Raw genomic sequence first — 23,248 nt, forward strand, 5'->3', positions numbered from 1 at the left:
TGACTGGTACAGGACATAAGAATGACCTTTTAAAACATGACTAAAACGAGTTGCTTTGAAACAAATTTTCTAACTGAATATGCTCTTCTGGGTATAGTGTGGTTTCTATACCACCAAACCCTGCTCCTTCCCCCTAACCCCCCTTCCCCTAACCACTACTGCTGTCCTAATCTTCTAGACCATTTTGTACCCTCCTCTCATCCTAAGTAAAATACAATTGCTAGCTCTGATATTCATTAAGTGATAATCCAGATTAATTCAGACTTTGATGTAGAAACAAGTCCTATTTCAGCTGCCAAGAAATCCAGATCGCCCCATGGAAAATGCACACACACATGCACGTACGCACACACGCGCACACAGTATGTAGAATGCCTTAAAGAAACTGTAGCTAACCACCTTATTAGTATTCCTCCCTCCTCTGTGTTTCACTTGCAGCAACAGAGGGCTGAGCAAAATGCAGTAGAACAGGGACAGAGACAGAGCTGGCAATCATCTCGGTGCAGGCTGCTGAATGTAGGGGGGGGGGGATGCAGCAAAGCAAGATTAATAACCTTGCCATAATCCTGTGCACCCTGGAAGGAGATATCTCCGGTGACTGAGCTGTTCTTGTCTTGATTAATTGGACTGAGTGAATGAGTGGCTGGCAATCCACCTGGTTTGGAGGCGACCCCCTGGATTTGCTGATCTCTGAATCCTCTACCCATCTGGGAAGGTAACAGTGAGACATACCATCTGCAGCACACACAGCAGCTATTGGAGGCTACTACTGACAGTTTGCACTACAGTTTTTTGGTGAGCACGAAGCCAGGTATATTGTGTAGTAGGATATTTCTGTGCTGAAGCTACTGAATTTCACAATCTGGTCTTTCAACAACCCCCTACGTTCCCTTTTCCAATTGCCTTTGAGTTCTGGGCTTACTTTTGGCATCGTCTCCTGGACGCATTTTGCTGGGGATGGAAGAGCAGTAAATGGAACCTCTGAAAACTAATTGTTTTGCTTCTGTGTTACTTGAGAAAGAAAAAAGCTGAAAGAATCAAATCTAGCTAGAGGAATTTAAATTTCTTTTTGAGAAGTTTACAGAGGAACTGTATAAAAGGTGAGTCGGGGGGGTTGTCTACCCCTTCTGTTTCCTTGATTGTTTCCTTCTTGTTTGCTTGAAGTGGGGGGGAAAAGGCAAAAACAGTACTAGGTGCATACGGAGTGTGTAGTGTTTGTGAAGTCTTCTTGTAATTTGTATCTCCCATTTCATTTTCTGTTTCCCCTGCATGCCCCCCCCCTTCTCCCCTTGTCATTTCCACAGTAAAAATGCTTGCAAAATAATGATCTATAAGGCTTCTGGAAGATGTTAATTAAATAGCACTAGAAAGCTCCTTTCATTTCAAAGGTATCAGAATTTCTAGGAAGAGAAGTCTTTTTATTAAACAAGCTAAAAATATGTGGAAAGTATCTAGAATGGGCAAGAAATGTAGCTCATACAGTATCTTCAGTGGAAGCCTCCATATTTTCATAAATCTCGTCTAGTTTTTTCTTTGCATTTCAGTCAGCTCTGGAATGATGAATATGTAAGTAAAAAGCTGCTTCTGCTGCTGTTAGCTGAAGTAGAAGGTAGCCGAACAGAAATTTTAGGATTTGTGCATCACTTATGTGAAGTTCATCTGTTTGCTTCTCATTATGCTTTTGAATGCAGCTTCCTTTTCCTTTTTTTTGACTACAGAATTTATACAATATGTAGGACCAAACAGTAACTCATACAAAACAAAGTGCCAATCACAAATGAGTTCTTGTAGACCATTAATTTTTGGGATGAAGGTACTTCTAAGCCCTCAGGTGACCAAAGTAAATGCCTTATTCAGCATGGCTCATGGCACTCCAGATTTTCTGGAGATCTATCAGTCACATTGCTCTGGTGCTACTCGGTGTTTAAACCTGGCACTTATCCTCCCACCTGCACCCCTTTCCACCAATGCAGTTTCTGCAGGACCAGTATGACTGTTGTAGCCTTTCCCATCTTTCTGTTAAATAATAGAAATAAAATACTATTGCATTCCAGTAGAATCAGAGCTCTTGTGGATTGTTTTTTTTAATTGCTGCACTGATAGTACTTAGCATTCCCAATGAGGTAAGAAAACCATCTGTAAATACATTTCAAAGAGCTTCATCCTCCAAATGGAATTACTAGGTACTCACGCCTTCTCAATTACATGAATATAAATTACTAATATTGAAGGATATGGTATCTCTTTGAAATATGACCTAGCTGGATATTTAGTGTAAAAAGATGTGGATCAAAATACAGTTCTACTGAATAACCAGATGCTGAGGGGCTTCTATGTGTACGTATACATATGTAATGTATGTAAAGAAATTGGGAATTACGTCAGATTTATAAGTCCAAGGACACATCAAATAGGATGATCCATTTGGTACAAAGAAGTATAATGACCCTTCTTGTAATAGATCCTGTGCTGTAAAGCTTAAAACTTAATGAAAAGGCTCTGCTTCAGAGTAATCAAATCACTTTGTTATTGCATCCTGTCAGTCAGTCCCTCTATTTCCCACTGGTTTTGCATAATAGCTTTATAGATAAATTAAGGAAGAAAGGAGAAGGGTTATAGGTGTGTTTCTCCTCATTTTCTGGAAGTGATGTCTGTGTTGCATGTGCATTTACTGTATTATGATTATGACAAGCAAATCTTTCTGGGCAGGGTGCAGTTTGCCATAGTTTTCCTTCACTGTACTTTCCTCAAGCCCCCACTGCATGTAGCACAGGAATCTCTTTCATCAGGCAATGAACTATGCTCTCTTTTAACTATGGGGAACAATCTGTGTGTAATAAAGGCTAAAAAGAAAAAAAAGTGTGTGTGTGTGAAGAAATGACAACACATGATTTTTAGAGCCTTACCCTGGTTTTAGAATTGAAGTATGGAATGAGACCATCAAAGCAGAGATGTTGACTGGATGAAAGCATGGGAGAAATGTTCTGCCTGGAGATGAAACTTTCATGTTCTTGTGAAAAAGACAACACATTTGCTCCACTAGTATTTCTATGTATTCTGATGTGTGAAATATAATTTTAGAAGTGTTGCCCTAAACCAAGTAGGAGGGCAGTCACCTGTATGCTGGAAAACTATGTCACCACTCTCGTTATGGTGTCCAGATAATATTATTAATCATCTTTCTCTGGCTTTGCAGGTAGTATTATCTCCTTATATATTGCAGACTAAAACAAATGTGGTTATTCGGCATTTTAACAGATTCACTGAAAAGGAAACTTGGTGCTTCTCTCCCCCTGCTCCCCTAGTTTTGTTGGTTTATTAGACTTTGCTTAGAATTTTTCCTTGATTTCAGTTCTGATTTCCTAATTTAACTGTCACATTTGCAATTTCTTTGGCTTTGTTTGTCCATCTTGTACATGACATTGTGTATCAGATAACATGTTATCGCAGGATCAGTTTTGGTTTCTAATACCACTATTTTTATGGTAAGAATGGAACTGAATACTCAGTGTTAGCAGGTTTTGTGTGGGAACAGGCTTTAGCACCAGTTGGACTGTGGGGTTTTTTTGTTGTTTGTTTGTTGTTTTTGTTGTTGTTTTTTTTCTTTGTGGTTTTGTTGCTTTTTGTTTGTTTTCTTTTAAGGAAAAACCCCAATAGTTAAACTGTTAAAAGAATGTAAAAAAAAAAAAGCTGTTAAAAGTTTCATCTTACTGGTCCTTCAATTTCAATAGCATTTCATAGTGTAATGCCCCATATGCCTTCAGTCTCACCTATTGTGGAAATTGCTTTCTCCTCTGTGCTATTTGGTTGCTTATATGAGCTCAATCCAGTACTCGTGTATCTTGCTGAAATATGAAGGGAAGGCCTGCACAAGTCTAGGAGTGTATTGTAGGTAAAGTCTCTCAGTAGGAATATGGGTACAATGACATTCTTATGATCTGAATTGTCTAAACGTTCTTTTAAGAAGAAGTGGAAGATATAGAAAACCGAAATTTCTTTCTCAGTTCCAGTTAATTGAGCATCTTCCTTTCCTTGTTGCTGAAGTCAACCAACCAGGCACTAACCTTCTCCAGCACATGTTTCTATGTTTCTAAGACCCAGGGTATTTTACACATGAATTCCTTCTTCTTTCTGAAACAAGCTGGGCTGACAACTGGTAAGTAAATCTTGGAGCAGTGTAGTGGCATGCAAGCAAGGGGAGGATGGGAGACAGGAGATGCACCAACAATTCCATGACTTAAACCAAAAGAACAAGCTCTGTGGGATTGCAGAACATGTCATTTTGATTGCTGACTCATTGTGTTGGTCTGCAACATTATCTTACACTACTGAATGACACTAGGCCTGGTTTTGTAATAATGAGGAAGAAAAGAATAGTTTATCAGTAAACACACATTGCTTATGATTGCTTTGACAAATAGTATGATTGCTTTAAATTCATGTACGTGGAGTTAAGGCTCTTAAATCTTTCAGAGAATTAATAATAAGTAAAATTGACTTTTTACCATTTGAGGAAAAGAAATGAAGTTACAAATATATCTTTTCAAGAGACAAGTTAGTTGACTGCAGTAAATGACACTTTTCTTGTATTGCTTTCCTTCTCATTTCATCTGATTCTGTGTCAAAGGATAAAGTTTAGGATAAAAGGAGTGCAAAATTCCAGGCTACCAAACATGGTAGATAATATACTGCTTCAGAGTTTTGAGTTTAAAACCAATTAAAAAAAAAAATTTATTTAGACCTTGTAGCTTCCAGGAATAATGGTCCAAAAGAGTGTTCAGAGCATGGTATACATGAGCAGGTATTTGCTTCTAGAGGCTATTGACAGTGATGAAGTTCTCAAAGTTAAGATTGAAATGACCCAGTGGTATGCTGAGTTCTGTACAGCCATTTCATACTGCAAAGGAGGAAACTTACTGTGTCTGTGTGCTCAGAATCTGCAAGATGCTGCCATGTAAGAATGCTTGCTGCCAAACTTAGAGTGGTTATGTAAGGTAGAATCCTATTGATCCTGGAGGAGGGTGGTGGGCAGAGATTTCTTAAGAACCTGGACACTTTCCTTCTCAGAACATATACTGCAGAGGCAGAATTGTACCAAGAAATCTAGGTCTCTTTCCAGTGTATACTGAATAAACATTTCGTACAGACAACAATTATTGTGTAATATGCTGAAGTTTCTTTACTTAGTTGACCATCAATGGTGAGTATTGTCTGTATTTTGTGCATTGAAAAGGCTAACAAATGTTTAAAACTTAAGTATGTTTAAATGAAGCTCATAACTGCAGACATGAAGGGCTTCTGTTGCAGCATTTTTGACATATCTTTGAGCTTGCAAACTGTGACCGGGAAATTTTCCATGAGGCCCATTCTAACCTCTTTGATAATTTAAGATGTTGTTTTGCTGGGTTAAATTTGTCAAGGGCTCATGAAGTCCAGCACGTACTAGTAATTAGAGAGTCAGATCCAGTCCTGTTATTTGTCCTGTTTACAAGAGTAAGAACAGGATTATATCATTCTTAGCTTAGCTTCTCTGAAATTGCTGATTTGGTGTGAAGTAAAGGTACAGGCAGAGGTGGAAGGACAGTAATTTTTTTTGGAAATGTTTACTTAATTTCATTTAACTCCCTGTGGGAGCAAGAAAGCCTCCCCCTCTCCTTTCTCTTGTTTATTTGTAGGAGAAAATGCACGGGGCAATCAAGCAGTGCGCTTATTTGTTGTAGAATCTTGGCTTGCTTTTTTGAATTTGTTTATCAGTATATAATCTTTACTGTCTTTTCTGCTGTCCCAGGAATAAATTGGCAAATGAGAAAGAAAAGCAACACTTCTGCCCTAGAAATGTTGTGGTTCACCAGCTTATTCAACTAGTAAGGCATTTTGGTATTATTAGGTAAACCTAGGGATGGCACTTCTCTGTGATTTCCATCTCCCCCCTTACTGTTCATCATTTAAACATTGTTGAAAGCTTCACTAATAGCTTCTAGTTGAAGGAACAAAGAAAGTGAATGTTCTGAGATTAGGCCTTTCTACAGAGGCTCTCACACTGCGGCTGCATTTATTTCAACCTATTTTTTGTGTTCTCGGGCGCCACTCACAATAATTGTGCATTTCACGTAAACCTTTAAATCTTCACTATACCCTCAGTTATTTCAGGAAAAAAATATGCACTTCGAAGCTAAATGATCTACCTACTTATGCTTCAAGAGTAGCTTGCTTCTGGAAAGCAGAAAATTCAGTAGTAGAAACTGGAGAGAAAAGGGTGGAATGGATGAAATCAAAGAAAGAAGGAAAAACAGTACAGTGATTACCACAAAGATAAAAAGTAGCTTCATATTCTTGTGAAAGTATAGGCAGTGACTGCATCACACACACTGCATGTGGAAGAAAATTTTAATTTTGCATGCAGCCAAAGTGTATTTTAGCAGTTTGAGTGGGGGAAAATGGGTTGTAGAATGTTCTTTTTAAGCATTTCAAGCATGTGTTTCAGAAATAACACTTAGGATTCAAGTCCACATTTTTATTTTGAATGGGAATTTATAGATATAGCAAGGCTAATAACAGGAGTGGCATTATCAAAACTCCATAAAGGAGTTGGAGATCTCTTGGAAAAAGGTTTGAAAACTTAAACCTTGGACTGGGGTAGTTACAGTCTAGTTCTGAAAACAAATGATCAGAGAGATACAATTTGGAACACATTTGGGTGAAAGGAGTGTATGAACTAGAGAAGAGTGCAGACCCAGAAAAACAAGATGCTTTGTGTGGTTGGAAATTTTTATGGGCATGAGCTAATGAGGTCAAACTGAGATTAGATAGGGTTTTGGGAAGAATTCTGGTAGTGGTAGGTTAACAATAGTTAATGCTAGGATCGGTTGAATTCAGGAAACCTGAAACAAACAAACACATGCAGAAGAGGTAACTTAATGTGTAGGTATGGAAGAACCTTAGAGATAAGATTCAAAAAAAGTGACTAATACATTGAAAATTTGAATCATAAATTATGAAATAATATAACTGAATGGGTAAGTATTTTAATTCCTGGAAAGGAAAGTATAATTTCTGGGGTTCATGAGTTAGACCTTAAAAATTACCACAGTCTATATAATCACCTGTGTCTTCCAGTGAAAAATGTAAGCCAAAACTGTAAACTATGATGATCTTTAGTGACTAAAAAAATAATGAATTTCTTTATATTATTAGCTCTAGAATATGCAGAGGAATTGACTGAGTTAGTGTATGGTTGGATTAATGTAACCTGGCTGTCAGGCGGTGGATACTTTTCTTTCTCCAAGTTTCACGTCACACCTGATCCACATAGGGTTTTTGCCACTGAAGTTTCAGTGGATGCTTGCAGTGGAGTGGGCTGTGTATGGCAGTGCTGCTCAGAAGCACCTCTTGTTTTCCTGTGATCTGTGGGAGAGTATCTGTGCTATTTACTGCAGAGCAAAGAGGCCTCAGGGAGCAAGGATTGCCCTAGCCTTCCTTGGCTCTGTCCTGCCTTGCAACTACCCTGCGATTTAGATGAGGGGTAGGGGAGAGACAGTATAGCCTGACTTGTTAGCTTTCCTTTTCCTCCATTGTCAATGATAGTCAGGGCTTGCTACAGTAACCTGATGCCCTCCTTTTACAGAAGTCACAACCCTTTCAGGCCGAAAAAGATCCCTTCAGACTGGGATTCCCTTGACAATCAGCTTTATAGTTTAAGCAGCTTTATGCAATACTGAAAACAGTGACAGTTGAGAGAGGTAACTAGGAGACTTCTTGTATTATAAATACTTGGCTTGGGAATGTGTACTTAAGGGTCTTAAACTGACTAAAAGAGTCTCCTAATCTGCCTTAATTCTTATTATATTCTTTTTCTGAAGTGGGCGGAGATGCAAGATCTTTTTCATTTAGATGAATAGAGAAGTCCCACACCTGTCTAACATATAAGGATATGTATGTTCCTACTAGACATGTTTACAGAATGTAGAAAGACAGGAGAAACACAGTAAAATGTCTGCCCAAAATACTTATGTAATTTCCCCCTTGAAATCGGAGATATACTGTGAATCATGAACATTTCAATGTTTTTTCTATCTGAAACGTAATAGAAAATTTTTGAGGTCTAGCAGTGGAGAAGCCTAACTCTTTTCATCCTCTCTTATTTGTCAGTGACATAGACTTACATCTTTGTCTCTGTCTAGGAATGAGCCAATTTGAAATGGTTATGGTGGTATCAACAGGAAATATTCTTCCCCAACACCACTCTTCTCTTCACCCTTTTGGATATGGGAAGGGAAACTTCAGAAGCAGAATGTTATAAAGTGATGGCCTTGAGGATGCAGAGGAAGTAGAGATGGATAAAACTACTGCTCTGATATTCATAAATGTTTATTTTGCTGGTGGAAGTGAATTTTTTTATTTTTGAGAGGAGGAGAAAGTGCATTTTGGCAAACCATGATATTTCTAAATCTATGAATATTTTGAAAAATACCACATATTTCAAAATGTAACAAAAGTAATTATTTTGTAAGGTTATTTTGTCCGAGTTTAATATTTATTGTACAGTGAGAGTCCTCTCCTATTTTTTATCAGAAACCATACCTGAGCTTTTAACACGTAAATGCTTTTACTTCTGAATTTTGCTGATAATTCTTTCTTCCTTTCTTTCCGTATTGTTTAACTGTAATTGGTGTACTAGAAGGCTGCTTTCATGATCTTGTCCAGACCCTCAGGCAATGGAAATGAGTAGGTAGTTCCAATAAGGATGTCAGTTTATGAGAATAAACATTTGGCCTCCAGTTGTTCTACAAATTATTGTCTAAATAGTACTTTTCAAATATAGGTGCATTTCTGCAATCACATCAGGCTTAGGCTTTTTTAATTATTTAAGCCCAGTGGTAAGCACTACAAGAGGCAGTGGAGAAAAGGTCACTGGAGCAAGAGGAGCCTGTCTTCTACAAAAGGCCCTGATGTTCTGTTTTATTTTAGTAGGATAACACAGACACTAGAAAACATTAAGAATTTAAGGTTACATGGGCTTTTTACCATTGTTAGTAATAGGACTGGTAAATGCCCTTTGTAACTGTAATACTCTGTTTGAATTTTTCATATGACAGAGGAAAAGAAATGCTTTAATTGTTTCCTTTTCTAAAACAAACTATGAATATACACATACACTAAAAATGTTTTGAGCAAGACTACTAGTGTAATACTGCATTGTTTTGGTTTTTTTTAAACATCTCATCTCAAGGTCTGCTCCTTGACCTGTTGATTTGGGGTTTTTTTCAGTTCTCTAGAGCCTCAATTTTATTTTTAAGACTTGAGGCTATTGAGGAGGAGTTGATGTGTGGGTGATATGAGATGAAACTAATGGGTTTTGTCCTTGCTTTTGTCTGGGAAGTCTTTGTTGAATTCCATTGTTTATGTAGATGAAAGAAAATAATATACCTAATCAATGCTCTTTTTACCCTATTCATTAGACATACTAATTCTGAATAGCAATGGGATTATGTTGTGCATTTAAATGTAGGGAAGTGCTCTGGCTCTTCTAGAGGGAGCAGGCTGTTGACATTAACAAAGTTCAGGTAGGTATGGTCAGAACAACAGTCTTATATTTGATCTACTATAACCATATGCAGCTACTTTGTGATCTGTCTTACTTGGTTTTTGCTTTCTCTATGACCAGTTTTCCTGTAGGGTAAAGAGTGTATAGATTTATATACTGTATAGACTACTAAAACTGTTATTGAGCTATTGCATTAAGCTGGTAAATTGTTCCCCTAGTGCATGGCTACTACCCCTCAGGACAAAAATGAGAAGCTTTCATGTCACCACCTTGTGTACTTCTGACACTTCTGCTATTTCTGATTAACTTGCTTTCTCTGTATTGCAGTAACAAATATCTTTAATGGCATTTCATTATATATATGATGCCCTGAGCTTCATAAGATGAAGAAATACTTTTACTTGCTTGGACTTTCAATTTCTACTTGCAGGTACTCAGCAAGCAGTAATTTTTTGGATTTTTTTGTTGAATGGCTGTTAAAATGCAGTCATTTTGTGAGACAAAGTGATACCTCCTTTTAGAGATTATGCAATTTAAATTGGCAGAACTGGAACAAAATAGGATGCACAATCAATACAATGTTGTAAGGGTCAAAGCTGTGGTTCAGATATTTGGTGTTTTGTTGCCTGTGATCTTTAAAGCCAAAAAGTTTTTATTAAGCTGCTCCTCCACAAGCAGGAGTGAGGGTCAGAACACTAGTATTGCCTTGCTGCTGCCTTTTACATTATGTTCATTGGATGAATAGGCTTAAAACTACACTTCAGTAGTGCAGGACAGATGGGGAAATGGATCATGTTGGAGATGCCTACCTTTGAACTATGTGCAACGAGCCCTGTCTAGAACTGATGCAATTGGTATTTCATATTGAAAGGGTGAGAGGGCAGTAAAAATGGATCACCATGTCAGGATAATGGGCAGCTTTTGTGTCATTTTAGGGTGTAAGGAGGAACTAGACTATCAACAGTGGTTTTGATTCTAAACATTGCTGTTGTTAATTCTTTTTCTTTAGTTGTTTGCGTGCCCTATGCCGGTAAGTATGGAAATGAAATACATAAGCAACTTCTGACTCATTCTCTTCCACAAAGGCTAGTTCAAGAATAATTTGAGAAGCATTCAGCAAGAGTCGAGTCACTGAATCAACTATGAATACTTACTGTATTGGAGGCTATGTCTTCCTTTCCATTGTTTTGCATAGCCCCTGGTTCAATAGTGGGTGTGAAGATCCAACCATAGTCTGTACAGCAACGTATGCAAATATGTCATCTTACAGATTCTGCTCTGGAATTGCAAGGTTCATTGTGTTTCCCTCAAGGGTAGAAACAACAAAAGTAGAACTGTGGGATCAGTTTGAACAATAAGGATGAATATTACATCACCCACCCAGGTGTTGAGCTGCTTTAATTACCTTTTAGGTGCATAGGGAAACCTGAAGAAAGACACTGCTTTCTGAGAACACTGACTGATAAAATAGAATAGTCAGACCTTGCAGCAGCTTTGAGGCTCAGACACCCTGCAGCAGTCCAGTCAGCTTATCCCAGCAAAGGATCTAATTGCAATGTTTGGTAAAATAACTCCGGTAGCGAGAGTTTTAAAGAAGGTAAGGCTGTGGTGCTGAAACTGTAATCACATATTAAGAGGAATCTCTGCCCCCCAAATATGATCCATATGGCATTTAATGAATATGAATATTATAGGCTTCCATCAAAAAGTAATAGGACTACATGGGGATCACTCTTAAATTTATGGAATATAATAAAACATCAGTATAGCGTATTTCTGTTGTACTTGTTGAACTATCCCATAACATTTAATGTTTGGGGGTAATTTTCTATTGAACTTGATTGGAGGATCCAAAACCAGGAAACTATGGTTAAAAAACAGATTTTCACACCCACCTGCCTTAATATGTGTTCCCTTACAGAGCAAATATATTTGAATTTAGGATTTTATCTAGAGTTGAAGTATAGAAAAATAGTGTAACATTTTACGTTATCACACCTGTTGTGGTATAGAAGATTTGTTTAAAGTGTTACCTGAACTTGCTGTTAAAATTGTTTCTATATTTGAGACTTCATCTATATTAGGTAAAACTAATATCACAGCATTGTAATCAGCAGAGGATTTTTTGGGTGTGCAAAGTGGGGAAGAAAGGTGTACAAAGATGGTGACTTTGACTCCTGCTTTTGGAAATTAATGCATTAAGAACTTAAAAATTGGTAAGAGGTGATGGAACTATGCAGGGCTTAAAGTTTTCAGTTCTTGGACATGGCAGAGGCAAAATTGAAACAAAGGGTAGGCATTCATTAGGATGTATGTAGTTTTCCTCTTGTCCAGGCCCAGGAAAGTTTAAACATAAAGTAAAAAAAATTCTAAATCTGAATAAGATGAAGCATTGAGTTCGAGGCAGTCCCTACCATCCTCTACATAAACTCTCTCAACAGTGCATGATGTCAACTTTTTCAGACTTTATTCAGAGTAGCAAAGTATTTATTTAAAAATGCATTCCAGTTCTTATGTATACAGCTAGAAATTGTGTATGTAATATATACAATACACATACAGAGAGCTACTTCTTCAGAAGGTTCAAGTGCTTCTGTCATAATCACTTCTGCTACAACAGAAGCTGATTTTCTGTCCAAAACAATAAAACCTCTTGTACTTGTGAGGTGAACAAATATTAGAAGCTTTTTAAATGACCTTTTTGCTTTTACTTGAGTCTGTGAAAAGAAGGTCAAGTTTAAACTCGAGTTGGAACCACTGTTCCCTGCCCTGCCTTGTCTCCAAACATCTGTTGCACGTTTTCCTAACCATAGCCATTTGCCTCCTCTCCCATAGAAGTGTGTTTCCTCTGCAAATCTTTTATGAACGCTGTATCTCAAGCCCAGCATTAAAAGACCATTTAAGTGAGCCCTATCTCTACTTCAAATCTTTTAATATTTTCCATTTTCTCCCTTTTTTTTTCTTTTTCTCACATCTTACTGCGTTTTATTGTGACTGAAAGTAGAAAATTTAAAAATCGGTTTGTTTTCTTCATGACCTGGAACTGCATGAATCATAGAATCAATCAATCATACAATCATTTGGGTTGGAAGGGGACCTTGAAGATCATCTAATTCCAACACCCTGCTATGGGCAGAGACACCTTCAAGCAGACCATAAGGTCTTAAAGAAGTGCCATTTCTGAATTCAATTTATCATGGTGGAGTGTGAGCCTTGGGAACACAGAGTCACCAGCAGGGCTTCTGAAACACCAGTTCAGCTGTTTTCTCTTGCCTAAATGCAACAGGAGGGGGGACAACGGGGGGTGGGGAGGCGGTGTTAAGGGACTGCTCTGAGGTCATACCAAGCCTGGCTCCTGCAGAGAGCCATGACCCTTGCCTGGCTTAGCTTGTTAAAGCAGCTGGTAAAGAAATATATGGTGGTGGTGCCAACAACTCATTATTTCATTAGCTGTGTGTTTTGTTGTGGCTTAGTGGGCTTACAGGCAAGCACGTAAATTCAATAAAAATTAGGTAAAATGCACTTATTACCTCTCCCAGTCTCCCCCATCCCTTTTCTATATCTTCTCTTATATAGAAATATAATTTATTTTTTGCCCACTTTTGATATCAAAAGCTAGCTGAAGTTTAGGGGGTATTAAGTACTGCATTAAGAAGAGATGTTGATGACAGTACCTTTGCTCAATCAGTTCACTGAGTAGGGAAGGAACTGAGCAGTAGAACAATGATCTAAGCTTACTTCAGACACTGATCAACCAAAAAAGAGAAGGCCTGAATGTTTAGAGAAAGTGTTATGAGGCTTCTGTTTGTGTTATATTAGTTTTGATCACTCTGGCTGATCATTTTGTTTATTTATGTGGAACTGGGCTGGCTAATGTAACCACTAGTGACTGAGCCACCTCTGCCCTGTCTGTTAGAGATGCAGAGGTTGCTGTTTAAGGTACTTGGTTTGATGGAGACTAAAACAATCTTGTAACTATCATGAATAATGGTTATCTCCACTTGGAACAACTGAAGTTTTATAAAATCCATTTCTTTCCTAGATGGAAGGGCACAGATGCCCTGTACCTGTCCCCTTTATATTTTTTTTTTCTGCACTTTTTTCTCTACCACAGGGTTCTTTTGCCAGGTTGGATTTGGTTGATGTGAAGTGTCAGAAGGTAAATGGCAGTACTTTAGGTCTACCAAGTGCTTCTTGAATTTCTAGATGATCAGTATTTCCCCTTGAAAGAGAGAGACTATTTGGCTGTTTATACACTAGAATAGCTGGTAGGGTTAGAGTTATCCTCAGGAATCAGAGTAAAACCCCATTGAGACAAGTACCAAATGTTCAGAACTCTTGTTTTGTGTTTCATGTAGACTGAGGTGTGTATAATCACGTTACTTTTACCTGGGTCATATTTTAAGGTACTTCTTAAGTCATAAGGTCTTAAAGCTGGAAGACCTAAAATCTTGTGTTCTATCCTAAATGAAACCTCTTTAGCAAAGTGCTCTGACCAAGAGCTAAAACTTGTGCAAATTCCACAGCTGCAAAATATTGAAATTTTCTTTATCTCAATTTGAAACTGACCCAAATAGAAGTCATGAGTGTAAAAATTAAGCCCATTTTTTTAATCAGGAGACCAGTCATGTCTAGATTCTAATGGTTTGGAAAGTGATCACAAATCTAAAGTGTATCTCACTAGCAGTATAACAGAGTTTGTGGTGAATTGGAATAACTGTTTCCATTTTTGTGTTAATCCACTTGACTCTTGAACTACAAATCTTACTCTTGGCTTGCCATGTAGAACTAGTCTTGCAATAGGAAATTCAGTGGCTTGATTTACAGATGGGCTAAGTGATTTCATAAGTCATTAATACTTATGAATCCATCAGTGGGGAAAAAAACCTCACTACTTTAAGTGTGTATGCATGATTAATTTTAGATTCAACCTGGAAATACAAAGTGGTCTCTTTTTTATTTCAAAGCATTAAAAATAAATAAATAAATGAGAAAGAAATCTACATCTGTTAAATGGAAGTGTCCATGAAGTTTTCTAAGCTTGGAGTAAGAGTAGTCCTTTCAGGACTATCTTGAAAAAAATCATGGAAATAGGGGTGTTCTTCTTCCAGAGTTCTTTCCAACCATCAAAATTTCTTTGGGAACCAGCAGTCTTTGCTTTTCTGAAAACATTACTCCTTGTGGCAGCTCATTAAATAAGACTACATGTAAGTGAAAGACCGTAGCACAAATCAAACCCATATACATAGAGGACTGTAATACATCTGTTACTGGTAATAAGATAATCAGATGATGGAAGTGATCTGAATTCTAATATACACATGGGGAGGATGGGTGTTCATAGTAAGGCATACTAGAGGTTTATATTTTTAAAACATGTTATAACCATTTCATAATATTTCTCTCTGCATCTTTGTTATAAAAAACAGTAAATGGTCACTTTCCAAACAGAAAATAATACTGAAATATTGGTAATTTTTGTGTGTTCTTGTTGGGGTAACACTTCTAGAGCATCTTGCTGTAAGCTAACACTCACTCCTCCACTAGGTTTTCATATGAGAGAGCATCTTAGACAGTGTATTCAGTGGGCTTGAAGCCCTGTGCACTGTTGACTCTTTCAATTAACAAGATATTACAAATGATCCTTCAGAAAAATCCATCTGCATATGAAATGTGCCATGCTGTACTCTGTGCCACAAGTAAAGGTATTTTTTGTTTAGGATGTTAAAGAATGAATGGACAGTTTAACACATGGCAAGCTACTTCCATATAACTCTTCAAAGGACTAGAACAGAGGCGTGAAGTAGAAAAATAATAATTACTGTTTTCTTGGTTCCTTCTTTAGCTATAAAGAGAGTAATACCAGTGTCCAAAAGATGCAATTTGCAGCATTGTAACTGATTCTTTCTCCTGCTTAGAACCGGACACTTATTAATAATTTGTATAGTTGACAGTAATTTTAGAGCTTTTTTTGAAAACAGTTATTTGCTTCCACTTCTGTCTCACTTTCTTTTCTTATCTGTGTAAACTTTGTCCTTTTCTGGGAAGAAAGGCATTTTTCTTTCCCTCTGGAAATCTCACTTGACATTTAGCAAGGGATGTTTGTAAGAATGTCAGACTGATGAGAGCTGTTTGTTAAAGTCTCACCATGTTCATTCAGCTGAACAATATCTGCTGTTAACAGCCATAATTATTATGAACAGGTTTAAAAGGACAAGCTTATTGTTGTACTTTGGCAACATGCTTTTGAGCTGCTGGTTACCCAATAGTAATACTTGGCACATGACATCGCTTTTTATCATCAAAGTGCTTACAGATATTGACTAATTAAATGCATTAGAGGCTATCTGTTTGTCCCTTGGTTGCGGGGAAGTAAATAACTGCTTCTTCATTTATATTGCACAATTTGTGAGTGTTTGGGTTCCTAATGACAAGTACCAGATAGAGGCATGACCCTTTTGATTGAGTTATGACTTCTGCTGAAGTTTTGCTTGAAGCTTTCAGATGTGGTTTCCATTACCATATACCCTATGGGAGTGCTATCATAGAATCATTAAGAGTTGTAGAATATATATCTTTTCCAACCATATCAAGCTTTTATATCAAGTCCAACCATATAAAGCTTTTCATCTCTGGTAAGGCAAGGCAGTACAGGTGTGGATATGAAATCAAGATGAGGCAGCACGATCACCCTACTGAAGGTGCTGGAAGCTGCAAAAACTAAGAACTTCCATGAACCTTAGGAAAATCAAGTATGTTGAGCTTTGGATTTATGGATATGCAGTATTTGCAATGCAAGTAACATGTCCCACAAGTTGCATTACTGAATCTTACTAGGCCTTTAATTTTTTTTTTTGATCATACAAATTGTTAGTGAGGGCTGTTCTGTAAAGAAAAATGAAACAAAGGCAGCTTACTGGGCATAACACAATTGTCATGGGTCTTCTAATGTTTATTAGATAGCCAAGCATGAGATGTGTAATAAATAAGAGATTCCAGTACTTGATTGAGTATATTTTACTTTATTATGCAGACAGCTCTGGGAAGATATGTAATCAGATACTTGAGCACAGCTCTGGTGACTATTTGTGCTAATTGATAAAAGGGTTGCTGCATAGCAGCCCATGTGGTAATTGGGCCATATGTTAGGAAAAGAAAGCACACGTTTGGCCCTCTGCCTCTCAGTATTGAATCTACCTGCCGTAATGAGACATTATCTTACTTATGTATTTCATGTGTATGACACATAAAATTAGAAATCATAATGTAACTAGATAGCTACTGCAAATGCAAAGCTCTTTTCCCTATGTTTCTGGGAGAACATTGCATTTGTGAAAGTATTTTCGCATAGGTCATCCTGTTAGTTTGTGGTAGAGAAAAATATCTACTTTCCTTAAATTTCTTCTATAGTTTGGAGGAAGGTGATTGCAAGTGATTTTCAATACATGAATTCATTATAAACTATGTAGTTTGCTGTTGGGGCATTATATACATCATTGCAAAGAATTAAGAAATTATGTTTAGCTTGTTAATATTCCTAGTTAACTGAAGTGTTCTCAAAACAGCTGTACTAAGCTTGAAACTGTATGACACATTTGAGCCTTTTAGACTTGAGAGCAGTTATCAAGAGATCTCAAAGATGGATTTTCGTAGACCTTATGTGCCCTTTTTGCATAAGCAAGCAGAATTCACTTTGAAAAGTCCTCCATGGTTACTGATTCTTATTGTGACATTAATAGCTATATTTGTTTAGAAGGCTTGCATGCATAGTAGTTTACTATTCATAATCTGACATTTAGACACTTGAATCAGGATTGAGCTTTTAAAAATTCAGGCCTTTGTTCCCCTGTTGTTTAGATTGTTATCATATTTTAGCTTTATGCCCTCTCATTCCCCATTTTATATGTCTGCAGTTATGGACAAAGTGATCATGAGACTCTGGTTGCTCTCTGACATTGTTGGGAAATTGTAGTCCCTGTCTCTCTGGGCTGATTTTTTTAGCTGACCAGGTGTTGTTTTTCAAGTCCTGAGGTGCTAATATATAATTATAGAGAAGATCATTCACCTTTCTGTTGGCTTGCTAGCTTCCTGTGAACCTTAGTTCCCACTTTACAGCTGCTCTTTTGGAAAAATTGTCTGAACTGCCCCTGAATAGCAATGTTGGCTTTTTCTCTCAATTAAAGATATGCAGTTTGGGGGAGTAGGATGATTCACAACCCTTAAATACAAAAAACTTCTGAGTGCACTTTTTAGGATTTGTCTACTTACCTATTTAGTGATGTCTCGTGTTGAGAATTATTTCTGGTGCAATGGAGCTTATGAAGGGAGAGACCTACACACTTTGAGGCTAAAAATTAGATAGTTCAAAGGACAACCTTGTGTGGGTTTGGAAGGATGTCAGAATGGTGTCTGTCCACAGAATGATCAGCTGTACTTGTATTACTTTTGGCAGATGTCTTAATTTATTTTTTTAAAGACTTCCAATGATGAGGACTACAGAGGCTTCCTAGGCGAATTTGTCCTTTACAGAAAGCTAGTGAGTTGTTATTGAGAAGTTGGCTGTAGAGCTACTATAAATACAACTGATAGTATTAATGCTGTCAGTGCCCTCATCCATGCACCAATATACTCATCCTTATTCCCACTAGAATGTGCCTGGTGACTTCACAGATTCTGGTCCTTTATTTAGAGCATGGCAAATTCTACCAGAAACTGACATTCCGAGGCTCAGTTTGGTTTTGTGCATTCTGCCAACCTATTGCTGGGAGACCTGGGAGTTTGGTTGTGGACTGGTTCTGGGGAGATTTCAGGCATTTCTTCTGGAACTTGACTGAGTAAACAGCCAGCTGCTAAGGACAGTCATGTGAAGAAGTTGTATGTAGGGTTTAGTTTTTCCCTAGTATCTTGTGGTTTGCTATCTGAAGTCACTTTCCTTGTAACCATGTGATCTTCCCTCCAGCAAATATGTCTTCATAAACAGAACATAATTGATTTCATAATGCTTTATGCGAGTAGGGATGTTTCCATACCCAAAAGGTAGGGATACCAGATAAATGATAACAGCAGATGGCACTGGCATTATCAGAGGAAAACAGCTAAAGAAGTTCTTGAGATGGGGAATTTAATCAAAGAATACTGTGCATAAGCTGTCTTTGCATAGTTACCATTTTAGATTCAGCTTATGCTGCTTTTGCTACTTTGCTCTGTTTTCAGCTACAGGCAAATCCTCCCTATGCTCTGTAGACAAAGAACAATGGCAGAGCTGTGGACCCAGGAAGCAACAGGATGCAAGGACATAAGACAGAACTGGTCTCCCATGGCTAGAGTCAGTCTCAGAGTGCTGAGTGACCAAAAGGAGGAGCAGAGATAGGACAAAATGGGAATCATGCCAGTCCTTGAAAACAAGCTTTGCACAAGCACCTGAAGCTAAGCAATCTCCTTGTTTATTTCTCCAGGTGCTCTGTCCGGTTTGATCTGCCAGTTGAGTTCAGTTGCTTGCAGTGCTTGCATGCTGAGATTGATGAAGTCTCCATAATGTGGCTGCATGTTTATCATCTTCCCTTCTTAAAGCACCTATAAGATGAATCAAGTCAGTCTTGAAACTTTGGCTGTGGAGAGAAATGCAGTCCAGTGGTCTTGGCTTGGGGCTAGAAACTGAAATCTGTGTGTGTTGCTCCTGATTTGTGAATAGGTTTTTGTCATAAGCCCTCCCCCCAGCAACTGGAAAAAAATCAAACCCCACTGCGTCTGGGAATGAAGCATTCGCCAGTCTTTGTCTGTCTGGAGAAATGTTTGCTGGTTGTAAAGTGGTTGGAGACCTTGGTACACAACCATAGGTCAAAATATTTTGTCATTGTGTCTACTTTGCATGACACTCTTAAATTGTTTTATTTTATTTCTGATTATCATCCAGGTGTGGATTTTTTTTTTCTGGTGTGAATCCTAAATAATAGAAATGCTTCCCTCAGGCTCTTCTGTTTGAAGTTGTAAGAATATAATTGAAAATACTCATTTTCACTCTCATGAATCCTTTGTTTTGTGGGTGTTGAGTTGTCTATTTCATGTATCACGTGCTACTGCTTTTCTTGCTATTTTGTACATTAGTTTTTAGGCTCTCCAGAAGATAGTTATCTTGTGCTATATGCTGTGCAAATGTAGGAGAAAGATGATTTCTCCCTGCAAGATTCCATGCTTTCATGTGTGAGATGGGGACCATAGACAGACAGATTAAAAAAAAATGTAGTGTGTCAAGGGTTCTTAGCATATGAAACATGATGTAGGCAAAAAAAACACCACAAAACAAAACACCACTTTAGTAATTAGGTTCTCTATTTACAGTCCTTTGCACACCTTTCCAAGAGATACGTTAAAACTACATCACCTGACATCATCTAGCAATCAGGTCCCTGAGAAAGTGCTCTTGGAATGAAAAAGCACGGAGAGGCTATGGAAGACCGAAGATCAGGTTCCTTAGTGGCTCCTTATTGTGGTAATTAAAGTCAAACCCCTTTACTGCCTTGGTGTTCAGCTCGCAGAGGCAGAACGGTGCTGTCTGCCCTTCGGATGCCGCTCGCCGCTCCCACCGAGGTGCCCCGCGGCGACGCTCCCGGCGCGCTGCGGCACTCGCTCCTCGGCAGCGGGCTCTCTCCCGGGCTGTCAGCTTCCAGGACGCTGCCGGTAGCTTGAGAGGAGCTCTGGAGTCCCTAGTGGTGACGGGAGGGAAACGAACAGCTCGTTCTTCCCTTTTTATCCCCGGCGAAGAATGAGACAGGCGCCGCAGCTGACCGCCGTGAACGCTATTCGGCGGCTGGTACGGCATCGCTAGCTTTCCTGGATGCCTTTTGCTGACCTTTTTTTTTTGGCATGCTGTCTTTACGTCTTTAGTCGTGTGGTTGCTGTTTTGTGTCATGCTTGCAGTAAGTTGTTAGCAGGGCTTCTCTGTCCCCCCAGTTTTATTGTATAATTGTATCGCAGTGCCTTCGTCCTGAGGGAACTGCTGTAAGTGAACAACAATAGGAGTGAGTAAGTTGCTTCCCGTGACTTGCTTGTTTTTCTTTTACCTTCGGGACGACTTCCTAATAGTGCAAAATGCAAAGTTTTCCTCTATACTCTGGCAGAATCTGTGAGCACTCATTTTTTATGCTAATTTTAGTCATATTAGTGTTATTAATGGTAAAACTTCTGACTAGTTACTATTTTACCTTCTGGGAAAAAGGCTTATGAATTGTTGTTGTGGGTGTGCTGGAATATTTATTGTAAAGATGAGAATATGGCAACAGTACTGTGGGATGTTAGGTACTGCGTCTCCTCTATGGTTTTTCACCTTTCAACTGAAGTACCTTGCCTCTTATCTACTTCTCACTTCATGATGATGATTTTATGGAATCTGTTGCAGTTCTGTAGGTGTTTGATCATTAGTTTGGTCTGAAATACATTCTGCTATTTGAATATGTACCACCTCTTGCCCCTTGCTTGTGACTTTATACAGAGCAAAGAACAGTTTTGCAATTTGGTGTATGCCAGTGGCACAAAGCCTGGTTGGAACAGACAGCTCCAGTGACAATTAGTGACTTGATTTATGTTGGGTATTGAATGGGCAGGGTAAAAGTGTACATGTTTCACCAAATGTGAAGTAGGACATAGCAGATTGGCAGAATCTGCAGCAAAGGACAAATGTAACCTTAAGTGGGATTTATATCTGTGTATCCAGGTTGCTTTCTGTCATCGTGTAACCAAGGGCTCAGAAGTCACGTGTCCCTTTCTGCAGCATTGGTGCTGTAAGTAGAGTTGCTTAAGGCTGTATATAAAGCCTCACTAAGGTATAATTTAACTATTCCCCCTTCAACTGTGGAAGAGTGAAGAGCACTGTCTCTGTACCTTGTCATCCCGTATGTGCTGCAAAAGATTTTTCTGTCATATCTATACCCACATGTATTGCCTTCCTTTGCATAATTCATAGCTGAAGAATTTGCATTTCCCTGAAGTTGAAAGTTCCAAGAGTGCATTGTAATGATGAGAGAAATGGGGGCAGAAGGAGCTGACTGGGTTTGTTTTTTTTGACCTAGCACTTTTACAAATTTATTTATTGTACAAAAACCTCTTAACTAAGAGGCAGTTGAACTGGTGCCAGCAGAATATTTCAGACTTAAAAGTGACAAGACCCATTTATATTTTTACTTGAAAAAGCATTTTCTGAGCTGCCTCAGCACAAGGTGACCATCTGTCTGTGTCCCCTGCTGACCTAAGAGTGAGGGAAAGATAAACCTTTGACTGTCTCTAGATACAGACATAATCAGTAGTTTGCTTGATCTTTGGTATGGGGAATAGTCATGAGCAAATGGGCAACTGTTGTGGGCAGATATATAATAGGGAGGCTTTTGGTGCTGTACCAGGTATGGAGCTGTTGTCACAGGTGTAATAATATATGAGTAACTTATACTGAGAACCAGTCTCTAGTAGATGGGCATGTAATAAAATGCATAGAACATAGGTTGGGAAAGCTAGAGCAAGTTGAAAGAGCTCACTATTCTTGAAGAAGAGCTTAGCATGTGTGCTGAAGTACACATGTGGCTTTCTTCACAGATCACCATGTGAGTATCTTTCATGTGGGAATCTTTCCTTTTGAAGCAGATGAGTAAAGGACACAAGATACTCTCTTAAACTAAGTTACTAAAATGTCGTTATGTTGTGGGTTTTTCGATTTATTCTTTTTTAATGTGTGTAACAGAGCATATATTAACAAGGCTTTAAAGCACATACTAAAAGGAACTTGGTGAGAGAGCAGTTTAGATGTCATTAGGGGTACTCTTTGTTATGCCTCATGACCTGATGTCATGGGAATAACAACTATTGTGCTAGTTGTCCCAAGTACCATCTCTTCCTTTCCAGAGTGTCACTCTTAAGGCTTCAAGGTCTATTGCGATTTAGGACCTTGAATGTGTGATAGAGGCCATATCAGGTTGGGATGTGGATCATCACAATACCAATAATGTTATTGATGCTGCATGCACTGCTGCTTGACAGAATGATGCAAACATAAAAGACAAAATAATCAATTGTAGCTGAGAAGTACTTAGCTGGGAGAGAGAGGGCATGCTGAAAGGCTGGTATGACCTTTCCAGATCACTGCTCTACTTAGTATAATTAATGAAAAGCTTCCTGCTGAAATGAAATATGTAGATGCTTTTTTTTTGGGCAGGGGAAGGGAGCTTAGGGAAAGATGAAGATACAGCTTTTGAAGAGCCCAAATGACAAAATCTTGTTGTGAAAGAAGGAAGATTGTAAAGAATTAGGCAGCTCAGGTATGCACTGTTTCACTGTCAGATTACTGAAATTAATGCCTGTGTCACTGCATCACTGCAACATGTCTTCAGACACCTCTGGCAATTTCCCTCTTGAGTGAGAATCATTTTTTATCTTCCTGATGCACCAGGCATCTTTTATCAGTGCTCCAGAAGTGCTGTATGGCTTGGCTTTGAAGGAGAGGCTTTTACAATAGGTTAAGAGCTCAGGCAACCATAATTTCGCCTTTGGCAATACTCTGTTTGATCCTCTTTTACAGATCAAATAAGTACAGTGGAAGTCAGGGGAAGTGTTTAGTGTAACAAACCCAAACACCGAGTGACATAGCCTATAAGTGCCCTATGTTAGCTGAAACTTGTATTCAGACAATGCTGCCACTGTTTCCCTGTTTAAAAAGAAAAA

General features: G+C 38.4%; 1 protein-coding gene across 8 annotated transcripts in view; it reads left to right on the forward strand.

The window, feature by feature from the left end:
- Nucleotides 1–464: 464 nt before the first annotated feature.
- Nucleotides 465–23,248, forward strand: part of LRRC4C (leucine rich repeat containing 4C) — a 498,507-nt gene continuing 475,723 nt past the window's right edge. For 4 of the 8 annotated variants that reach the window (XM_050337122.1, XM_050337123.1, XM_050337124.1 and 1 more), the window contains exon 1: nt 465–1,100. The gene's annotated coding sequence lies outside the window, so the exon portion shown is untranslated. The remainder of the gene's footprint in view (nt 1,101–23,248) is intronic. The other 4 variants (XM_050337118.1, XM_050337125.1, XM_050337127.1 and 1 more) reach the window with 1 other exon arrangement.

This window comes from Myiozetetes cayanensis, unplaced genomic scaffold (assembly GCF_022539395.1).
Source record: "Myiozetetes cayanensis isolate MyiCay16 unplaced genomic scaffold, myiCay2020 scf6-25, whole genome shotgun sequence".
In the NCBI taxonomy this organism is placed as follows: Eukaryota; Metazoa; Chordata; class Aves; order Passeriformes; family Tyrannidae; genus Myiozetetes; species Myiozetetes cayanensis.